This window comes from Eschrichtius robustus, chromosome 12 (assembly GCF_028021215.1).
Source record: "Eschrichtius robustus isolate mEscRob2 chromosome 12, mEscRob2.pri, whole genome shotgun sequence".
In the NCBI taxonomy this organism is placed as follows: domain Eukaryota; kingdom Metazoa; phylum Chordata; class Mammalia; order Artiodactyla; family Eschrichtiidae; genus Eschrichtius; species Eschrichtius robustus.
In genome coordinates, this window is record NC_090835.1 from 21,773,127 (window position 1) to 21,784,448 (window position 11,322).

An 11,322-nucleotide genomic window follows, 5' to 3' on the forward strand; every position below is an offset into this window, starting at 1 on the left:
AAAAAAAACGAACAAAGGCAACATTCTGATCTTGACATACGCTGATTTAAATCAGCATTCATTTGGACATATTTTAGCCCCATTAACAAAGCATGCTTAGCATGCATGAGTTAACTTGATGGGCAATGAATGCACCTAATCTGATGGGATTTTTTATAACTCACCAAGATGCAGAGCTAGGGCGCTAATACCATGTTGTGGAAGGCTTTGGGTGTGTTTTTCTTTGCAACCTAAAAGCAAGACATGTAAAGAAGAATTTGATTTGAACAGCTGATTTGGCAAAGTTGGTTACTGATAAAGATGCCCACTATTAAATTCTATGCATGTGACACAGACAGGGATTTATGGGTCCGGTAACAGGGTTATCTTTGGTGGGTATGGGGTGTCGAATGCTAACTTTTAAAATTCATTTTAGGTAACACGGTAGCAAAGAGAGAGGTGTGCTTCAACCCTGGAGGAGCGACAGGATGCAGCGCTCTCTTGTTTGGACTGCTGTCCTGGACTCTTTGCAGGAAATTGTCTTGGATCTCACCCACATCACATTTGCATATCTGTGCTCTGAAGGGTGGCATTTACTTAACTGTCCCAGCCTTCTCTGCTTCCTGATTTTATTACAGTGAATTATGCCTATGGGCTGCCGCACACACAACTGACATCCTATCTGGATTACTAAGGAACATACCTCCAAGAAACTCTGGAGGAGCAAACTAGAGGTTTCAGAATGGATCACCTCTGAAGGAATACCGGGTCTTCAGTTTCTCTCTACATTTACAAAGGAGCACGGACCTGTTTCCGAGGATCTCATTCTCTTCCTCTCTTGAACTTTACTTTAACGCAAGGGCTGAAGGAAGTCTGAAAGGGGTCCAAATGACAAAACATTTTGGCATATATAGATTAAAGAACTCTGATTAACTGGTGATGAAAATTTATTTTATAAACCTGGAAGAATAGAAGGACTTATACTGGGGTTGTTGTGTGTGCAGTTGTATTATTGCTTTGGACGATCTAAAATCTTTGCATCGGAGGTTCTATTGGCAGGTTAGCAGAAATAAAATGCTCCCATTTTAACTTCTGTGCGCCGTTTTACCGAGCACGAAGGAAGGGTATCAATTCCAATATTTTATAACCAAAGCTCTATCAATCATGACATATCCACAACAGAAAGAAAACCTGTTGGGATTTTTATGGCTGCAGTGTAGTCAGAGAGGTAAATCAATCATTGAAAATATAAAACAGTTTCTGTTTAGATCAAGGGTGATTTCTTAGATCCAGTTTATGGCAATTATATTACAGTATTTTGTTAACTCCAAGACAGAAGCCTTTAAATGCAGAATTTTTAGACTGTGATTTATTCCTAGCTCCTTCCCTACTTATGTGTTACTCATCTTCTTTCTTTAAATGTAAGTAAAACCTGAGTCATTTTTTCCTTGGTTTAATGATTTTGCAGCAGACGTGTCCCCACATATTCGCAGATGCTGTCATGCAGAAACATATTACAGATGAAAAGTAAGTGACCCAGATTTTAAATGCATAATGTTATTAAAACACATACCATTATAATAATATGGCATACATTTTCTATACTAAGAAATGCCAAAAACATACTTTCTGCGCTGTTGATTATCCGTGTCCTTTCACAGTTACAGGGGAAAATAATACTATCATATTGTTTGTAGCAGTAACAATTACATCTATTTGATTTTATTCTTGCAGAAGGAATGGGATGAGGTGATAGCTATCTGTTTGAATTTGACTGACTAGACGCTTACCAGAATTGTTACTCTCATGTTAGTAAGTAAAAAATTCATTTTACTGATGGTGTATGGCGTATATACGTTTCTGTGATTATTTTATGCCTTAAGACTTGGTGTTAACATTCTTAGGCTTGCAAATTTTTATTATAAATGTGAAAAACAACTTTACACAAAGTTTCATGTTGGGGATGTTTACTATATGTCAAACTTGGCATTTATGTATAGATTACTACTTAGTTTCTTCTCCCAAACCTATCTAGCAGTAAGGAGAATTTAAAATGTAGGAAGATTTTATTAAGTTGAGGCACATTCATGATGTTCTACGTGTATTCTGCTGCCTTTAGTGTATAAGACCTTCCACTGTAAGAAAGCGAGTTAAAAAAAAGAGAAGATTTTATGGCACATGAAATAATGTCTTAGTTTTTCAGCCACACATCTGATCTTGTACCCCAAATAAGATCAAGTAAAAATGGCACTGCTTCACCGTGAGGTTCGTTTCTAGGATATAAACTACTACCAGGGAATAAATAGTCCATTTGGGAAAATGGCAGGTGTCAAGGCTGCCATTTCATCCATTATTGCTTCCAAGTGTTCTTTTTACCTAGTTCACAAGTTAGCCCTGAAATGGGGCTTTCTTTGAGAAGCATTTTAATGTTATCATTCCTTTTCTTTTCCTGTAGGGGAGTAGATAGGAGACTTTCCTGTATTTTTACAAAATTTAAAGCAAAGATACCAAAGGAGGATTATCAGTCATGTCAGGCTCAGGCCCTCTGATTGTGGCACATGTGGTCTCAATACCCGAGAGACATTCAATTCTTATATCTTAGAACTTTCAGCTGCCCAGCTAGGCTGTGGACTCAGCCAGGGTCTCTCCAAAGGAACCTGCAACCTCCTTGATTTTAGAGCACTCTCTCAGGTTCCGATCTGCTGCTCTAAAACATATAAACCCTTTTAGCACACGCCCTTGGAAAAGTGGAACTCTGTTCACACTTTAAGTTCGACAGCACTTAATAAACCTTCCCAAGACCCCTCGGAGTTGTTGGGGAAATTGTCCACCCTTTTACACACAAATGTATCTATCTGACCCTTTGTGTACTATACTGTTGAATTTCTACTTGACTTTAAAAGAATAACTGTATTCTTTTTTATTTATTAAAAAAAGACTATTGGAAACCCACAGCTAACATCATTCCCAGCAGTGAAAAACTGAAAGCATTCCTTCTAAGATCAGGAAAAAGGCAAGGATGTCCACTGTCACCACTTTTATTCAACATAGTTTTGGAAGTCCTTCTTTTTCAGAGAAGAAAAAAATAAAAGGAATCCAAATCGGAAAAGAAGAAGTAAAAGTGTCACTGTTTGCAGATGACACGATACTATACATAGAAAATCCTGAAGATGCTACCAGAAAACTACGAGAGCTCATCAATGAATTCAGTAAAGTTGCAGAATACAAAATTAATACACAGAAATCTGTTGCATTTCTGTACACTGACAACGGAAGATCAGAAAGAGAAATTCAAGAAACAATCTGATTTACCATCGCATCAAAAAGAATAAAATACCTAGGAATAAACCTACCTAAGGAGACAAGAGACCTCTACTCTGAAAGTTATAAGACACTGATGAAAGAAATTGGAGATGACACAAACAGATGGAAGGATATTCCATGTTCTTGGAGTGGAAAAATCAATACTGTGAAAATGGCTATACTACTCAAAGCGATTGACAGATTCAGTGCAATCCCTATCAAATTACCAATGGCATTTTTCACAGAATTAGAACACAAATTTTTCACAATTTGTATGGAAACACAAAAGACCCCAAAAAGCCAAGGCAATCCTGAGAAAGAACAACGGAGCTGGAGGAATTGGACTCCCTGACTTCAGACTATACTACAAAGCGATAGTCATCAAAACATTATGGTATTAGCACAAAAACAGAAATATAGATCAATGGAACAGGATGAGGAATCCCAGAAATAAACTCATGTACCTATGGTCAATTAATCCACAACAAAGGAGGCAAGACTATGCAATGGAGAAAAGACAGTCTCTTCAATAAGTGGTGCTGGGAAAACGGGACAGCTACATGTAAAAGAAATTAGAACATTCTCTACCACCATCCACAAAAGTAAATGGACCAAAGCCCTAAATGTAAGGCCAGACACTACAAAACTCTTAGAGGAAAACATAGATGGAACAGCCTTTGACATAAATTGCAGCAGTATCTTTTTTGATCCACCTCCTAGAGTAATGAAAATAAAAACAAAAATAAACAAATGGGACCTAATGAAACTTAAAAGCTTTTGCACAGCAAAGGAAACCATAAACAAAAACAAAAAGACAACCCAGAGAAAATATTTGCAAACACAGTGACTGACGAGGGATTAATCTCCAAAATATATAAACAGCTCATGCAGCTCTATGTCAAAAAAAAAAAAAAAAAAAAAATCAAAAAAGGGGCTGAAGATCTAAACAGACATTTCTCCAAAGAAGACATACAGATGGCCAAAAAGCACATGAAAAGATGCTCAACATCACTAATTATCAGAGACATGCAAATCAAAACTACAATGAAGTATCACCTCACACCAGTCAGAATGGCCATCATCAAAAAGTCTACAAACAATTAATGCTGGAGAGGGTGTGGAGAAAAGGGAACCCTCTTGCACTGTTGGTGGGAATGTAAATTGATACAGCCACTATGGAGAACAGTATGGAGGTTCCTTAAAAAACTGAACATAGAAGTACCATACGACCCAGCAATCCCCCTACTGGGCATATACCCTGAGAAAACCACAATTCAAAAAGAGTCATGTACCACAATGTTCATTGCAGCACTATTTACAATAGCCAGGACATGGAAGCAACCTAAGTGTCCATCAACAGAGGAACAGATAAAGAAGATACGGTACATATATACAATGGGATATTAGTCATAAAAAAGAATGAAATACTGTCATTTGCAGCAACATGGAAGGACCTGGAGATGATCGTACTAAGTGAAGTAAGTCAGACAGAGAAAGACATATCATATGATATCACTTATAGGTGGACTTTAAAAATTGGTACCAATGAACTAATTTGCAAAAGAGAATCAGACTCACAGGCTTAGAAAACAAACTTATGGTTACCAAAGGGGAAAGGTGGGAGGAGGGGTAAATTAGGAGATTGGGATTAACATATATGCACTAATATATACAAAATAGATAATGAAGAAGGACCTACTGTAGAGCACAGGGAACTCTACTCAACACTCTGTAATAACCTATATGGGAAAAGATTCCGAATAAGAACAGATATCTGTACATATAGAATGGGATCATGTTGCTGCACACCATAAACACACACAACGTTACAAATCATCTGTAGTACCCACCCCCAAGTTAATTAAAAAAATGAAGACATGCCTACCCTATTCACCCCCAAGTTAATTAAAAAAAATAAAGACATGCCTACCCTATTCCCCAAAAACCGGGCGGCTGTCACATCCCTGGAGCCTGAGCAGGCTTGGGGTCTAAGGACTGTCCTGGTTCTAAGGGAACTGGGGAGGATGTGCCAGCAAATGAGCCCCCCTTGGACCTGGAGTGCCTGCTTCCCTCTGGCTGGTACCACAATCTCCAGATCCAGATGGGCCCTCCTACAGCTAAAGCAAGCCTAGTGCACGCAAAGGATGGTGGAGCCTCTGGGTTAGATTAGCTTTGAAATGTCCCCAGGTCTCCATGTCTCCTGGTGGTGGGGTTCCCACCCTCCAGCCTCCTTCCTTAGAGTCCCCTCACCTGCACAAGACAGCACCTTTGCCACAGCGGTTATGCAGGGTTGGGATTTTGCCTGGGGCAGGGTGGGTGGTGAAAGGCAAGGGGAAAGAAGTAATGAGACACAAGCCCTTGGGTGTTTGTGCTGGCACCTTCAACTCTAAGTTATAACCCAGGAACGCTAAGGCTCTGGTTGCCTGAGTAACCAGAGTTGGGCATGAAGAAATGCTGCCGCCTTGTGGCCATTTTCCATAACAACAATTGCACACTTCAGAGTCACAAGGCCTGCAGGGCTGTAAAGGACACCTGCGCTCAAGAAATGCCCTGGGGTAGGTAATCCGAGAAGATTTCAAAACAGGGCTGACTTGCAAGAAGCCAATTTCAAGTGGTAAATTTTACTCAAACTACTTTTTTAAAAAAAGCACATGAAAAGATGCTCAACGTCTCTAATTATTAGAGAAATGCACATCCAAACTGCAAATCAGAATGGCCATCATCAAAAAGTCTACAAATAATAAATGCTGGAGAGGGTGTGGAGAAAAGGGAACCCTCCTACGCTGTAGGGGAAAATGTAAATTGGTACAGCCACTATGGAGTTTCCTTAAAAACTAAAAATAGAGCTACCATTTGATCCAGCAATCCCACTCCTGGGTATATATCCGGAAAAAAAACATAATTCGAAAAGATACATGCACCCCAATGTTCACTGCAGCACTATTTACAATAGCCAAGACATGGAAGCAGCCTAAACGTCCATCAACAGAGGAATGGGTAAAGAAGATGTGGTGCATATATACGATGGAATACTACTCAGCCACAAAAAAGAAGGAAATAATGCCATTTGCAGCAACATGGATGGACCTAGAGATTATCATACAAAGGGAATTAAGTCAGACAGAGAAAGACAAATATTACATGCTATCACTCATATGTGGAATCTAATTTTTTACAAGTGATACAAATGAACTTACTTACAAAAGAGAAACAGACCTACAGATATCGGAAACAAACTTACAGTTACCAAAGGGGAAACATGGGGCGGGGGGAGGGATAAATCAGGAGCTTGGGATGAACACATACACCCTTCTATACATAGACAGATAACCAACAGGGACCTACTGTATAGCACAGGGAACTCTACTCAGTATTCTGTAATAACCTGTATTGAGACAAGAATCTAAAAAAAGAATGAATATATATATATATATATGTATATATGTATAACTGAATCACTTTGCTGTACACCTGAAACTAACGACATTGTAAGTCAACTATACTCCAATAAAATTTTAAATAAAAAACAAAGAACAATTTAAAAAAATACTGTTGGCCTGGGATAAAATGATTAACAAATTGAACTGCTCATTACTATGACTTAGACTGTAAGCAACTATAAGGTTCCATATACCGCTGTGCACACTGGCAGAACACCAGCGCTTCTCCACGTAATTTTTAGTTAGAAGCTGCATAAGGGCAGATGCATCCCACGTATATGTTCCACGGATTTTGAAGGTTTCCTGAAGATGCAGTGACACCGAGCCCATATTCTTCCACGTCAATGCTATCGGGTGGAGGGGAGATGGCAGCCCCTTCGATGGGTATGCACAACCCACCCCCCCGGTCCAATGCCATGACTACTTGGCCAGCCCCCCTCACTTGAATTTTTGCTCATACTATGGAATTTTGGAAAGAATTTGTTGGTGCACAAGGTTGGAAATTGACTCCTGCCAATACCTGTGGAAACAACCTCACCAAAATGCCTATGTCATAGATAATTTCTCCAAGATTGGAAAATGTTTCTGCACAGAATTCCTAGTGATGGGCAATTAGGGGCTCCCTGACCAAGGATTAATCCACAGCTAGTCTGGTAACTACCTTCACCATTTTGGGTCTCTCTGAAATAGGCAAAGCATTATTAAGAGTTGTACCTAAAGCCTGTGGGTTCTTCTATACTAGGGGTTGGCAAACTGTGGTCACATCCAGCCTGCCCGGGTTTGTTAATAAAGGTGTGTTAGAACACAGCCATACCGTTCATTTGTGTAGCATCTGGGGTTTTGCACTACAACAGCAGAGAAGACTAGTTGTGATAGAGCCCACGAGACCCACAAATTCTAAAATATTTAGTCTTTGCTCCTTTACAGAAAAGTTGGCCAATTTGTGTTCTCTACAATGGAAGAACATGATATTACTGTATGAGTTCACTGGAACCTGGTAACAGAATGGCTAAGATTTGAGGCTCTGGAGGCAGACAAATCGAAGTATGAATATGGGCTCTGCTACTCATCTTTCAAAGCTTTCTACTCCATCAATTGCAGTTCCTTTATAAAATGGGGATATCGGGATAATGATATATACACCCCGCAGGAGTTTTTTGATAAGAATTTTCTATCAACAAACTCTTAGCGTGGTGGTGAGCAAATAATAGGCTCTTGATAAAGTTGTGCCTCTGTTATGAGTAATTCATAATCCAAGTAGTCACCTCACACGAAAAAAGAGAAGCAAACGGCAGGCCCTGGGCTCAAAACGGGGGTGTAAGGTTTAAGTGGACACCACTGACAGAAACTTGGGGCCAGATAAGACTAGATCTTAAAGTGTTCTCTCCCTGTTTTCAAGTCAGTAAAAACTCTGAGAAAGCAGAGCAGGGACAAACTCGGCAAACAACTCAAGGAACACTGCTTCCCCTTAACATTGGCTGTCTATTTGGCAGAGAACTGAAGACGCTTATACTTTCCGCATGGACACGTCAATGTCTTGAGTCTGTAATACCTACCTGGTAGATGTCAGAGCACCACTGCAAAGAAAGATGTACTACACAGGGACGCTGATATAAATCTGCAACCCGAGGTGACAGATGTAGGACATACACATGAACACCGTTCTTTCAGGTTCATCGTGTAAAAAACTCAAGCCCCATCCAGCAGCTACATGAAAGGAAACAATCATTTCAAGTTACAAAGTAATCTTGTAAACAGAAACTTTGAACAAAAGAGCTCCTTAAATAATTGATGAATAGTTACTGAAGCATATTGGACAGTCTTTGTAGTATTGATTTGGGGCTGTGAACAAAGCAGGGCACTTGCAAGCTCATGCTTGAGATTTTTTCCTCTCCTCTTTGGTGCTATCAATATTCATAGCCTGCTTCCATGTGAGGAGTGTGCAATGGTATTTCTTTCGTATTGTTCACCTGGACCTTTGCTCTCTGTGGATAGGGTCTGTGACCTGTCCTTTAATGATCAGCTCTGATTTTCTTAATGAGAAGTTACCACAATAGTTCAGGACACTGAATTATTAATTGAATAACTGTAATTAACAACCAAGGAATGGAAGCAAGCAAATGAACTTGGGTCCTCTACTTCCAAATCTGAAATCCTACTCTCAGGAGTTCAGTCTGCATCTCTGAACCTGCCTGCCCTCTTTCTGAATTGCATCTTCATCCTTGCTTTGTTACATCTATTAAGCTCAACATTGAGTGTTTTACAGCCCCTTCACAGACGTCACAGAAAATTTAATCATGCCCTTACTATTTCAGCATTGCAATAACTGAAAAGAAAACATAAAAAATAATTCATACTGTCTCTCTTCACACACAAATCAATAGAGTGGACTACTTAGGTCAGCTCACTGGGGGCATGGGTTGAAATAGGAATCAGGACAATACTTTGGAACATTTAAATATTTATGAGCTCCATATATCTGACAGAGGGCTGAAACAGATCCTTAGTGCCACAGTAAAGAAAGGGGAGTAAAACCACTAAGTCACAGTAAAGAAAGGGGAGTAAAACCACTAAGTCTCAGCTGGAGAAAAAGTTAGTGACAACTCTTGAAACTGTCAGAGTCAGAAAAATTGGTATTTGATGCTGCCATATGCTATTTCAATCACTGTCTTTTCTGATTCGATACTAGAGCACAGATGAAGAGTGGGAATAGAGGAGGGGATCTTTAAAAGATGCTATGTCTGATATTCTCGAGGGGAAGGGACTTTGCCTGTGTCAAATCAGTACAGATGGCTCTGCTTTGGTGATGTAGGCACTCGGGCTGTGGTCAGAGAGAGTAAAGTAGAAAGGGGTTTGCGTGTGCTTTTGGAGGGCTCTTATTTGACTTCTGATTAGATAGAAGACTGGTGTAGAAGGTCTTCCCATTTGTTACTCCATTCATCTTCCTGTGCTTTAAAGAGAGCTGTGTCAGTTTCTCTTCTCCCTCCTGCCATTTCAAATGCAAAAAGGGGTTAAAAGGGGGAAGGGAAATCTCTTCAGGCTCAGAGTAGGACCTGGAAGGCAGATCTACTCAACAGGAAAAGATTTGTAGAAATTGATAGATTTGACTCCATACAAAGCAAAACTTTTTGCATGACCAAACCACATAAACCCAACTAAAAGTCAAACTGGGAAAAGTATTTGGAGCTTATGTAGGCAGACTAATATTAATATCCATACATGCAAAACTTTTACAAACTGGTAAGCAGAAGACGAGCACCTCAATAGAAAAGCAAACAAAAGGTGTAATAATTCACAAAAGAAGAAATACAAAAAGGCCAAATGGTTTGCAATTTTTGATGAGTAGTTGAGATTGAACAGTCTTTCAAGTCAGTTTGGCCGATATTAAAAAGAAAGAATATCTAACAGGAGTTGCAGGGGTGTGATGTTACCCTGTACATATTGCATCAAGAGGCTTAGCAGTCAACCTTCCTGACTCAAGGCTTCTACTTGCAGGGACATAAGAAATTAAGAGGCCAAGTGGCACGAGCAAGAATATGAATCCCAGAATTGTGCATAAGGGCAAGCAATCAGAAATCCTACATCATCATCAAAAAGGGCTGTACTTCTGGTTCTGGGCACAGTGCTTCCATTTTAGTCCTGCTGATCTCAACAGAAATCCCTGGACAAAACACATAAAAATCCTGGCAGGGTCAAAGATGGACGACAGGCAGACTAGCTAGGGACCTTGGGACTCAAGTGCCAACTAAAAATTGTCACTTGCCATCTGGTTATGTAAGAATGAAGTCACTGGCCACTGCAGCCACTAACCTTCAACACACCCTAAAGGAGTTCAGGGTGGAGATCAGGAAGGAGGCGCTCTGTGCTCTGGGAAAAACTGGCAGAACAGGACTTCAGATAGTAAGACATTTTTCAGGAGAAGATTTTATGAGCCCAAATTCTTGCATCTTCTCCTATCTAGAAAAGCACTAAAATCATTAATGGAGACATATGCTCCTCATGACTAGCAGCAATCTTCCTGTGACTCGCAGTAACCTTCTGCCAAAGTGTGTGCTTGACTGCACGTACCCCCCTTCACCAAAATCACCATATACTGACCTCCCCCCTACCTCTCTGGAGCCATTCCTCAGAGCTATCTGAGAGGCTGTCTCCCAGGCTATAGTCCTCATTTTGCTCCAGATAAAACATAACTCACAACTCGCACGTTGTGCTTTTTTTTTTTTTTTCAGTTGACACAAGGAATAACCCAGGAGTGAGGTTCTGGAGTTGTTTTTTTCTTGTGTTCTGTGTAACCCAGCTGGGTGCTGGAGAAGCCTGCAACCCAGAAATGCCAAAGGGTGCAGACAAATCATAGCCCCCCTAAAAAACCTGCTTTCTTTCTTTCATGCCAAGGACTGAGAAAAGGGCAATCCAAAAGAGCAGAAACCATTAGCCGTATCTGCCTGTTCTTGAGTGAACACCATGAAAACCCTCTGTAGCCACTCCCTCCCCAAATGGGTACTGCAGCTGCGGGGTCTGCAGGTGGAACTCTGTCCTTCATCCCCATCTCCCAGTGTTGAGCGTGTCCCTCCCCTGCAGGGCTGGGGGATGAACTCACACT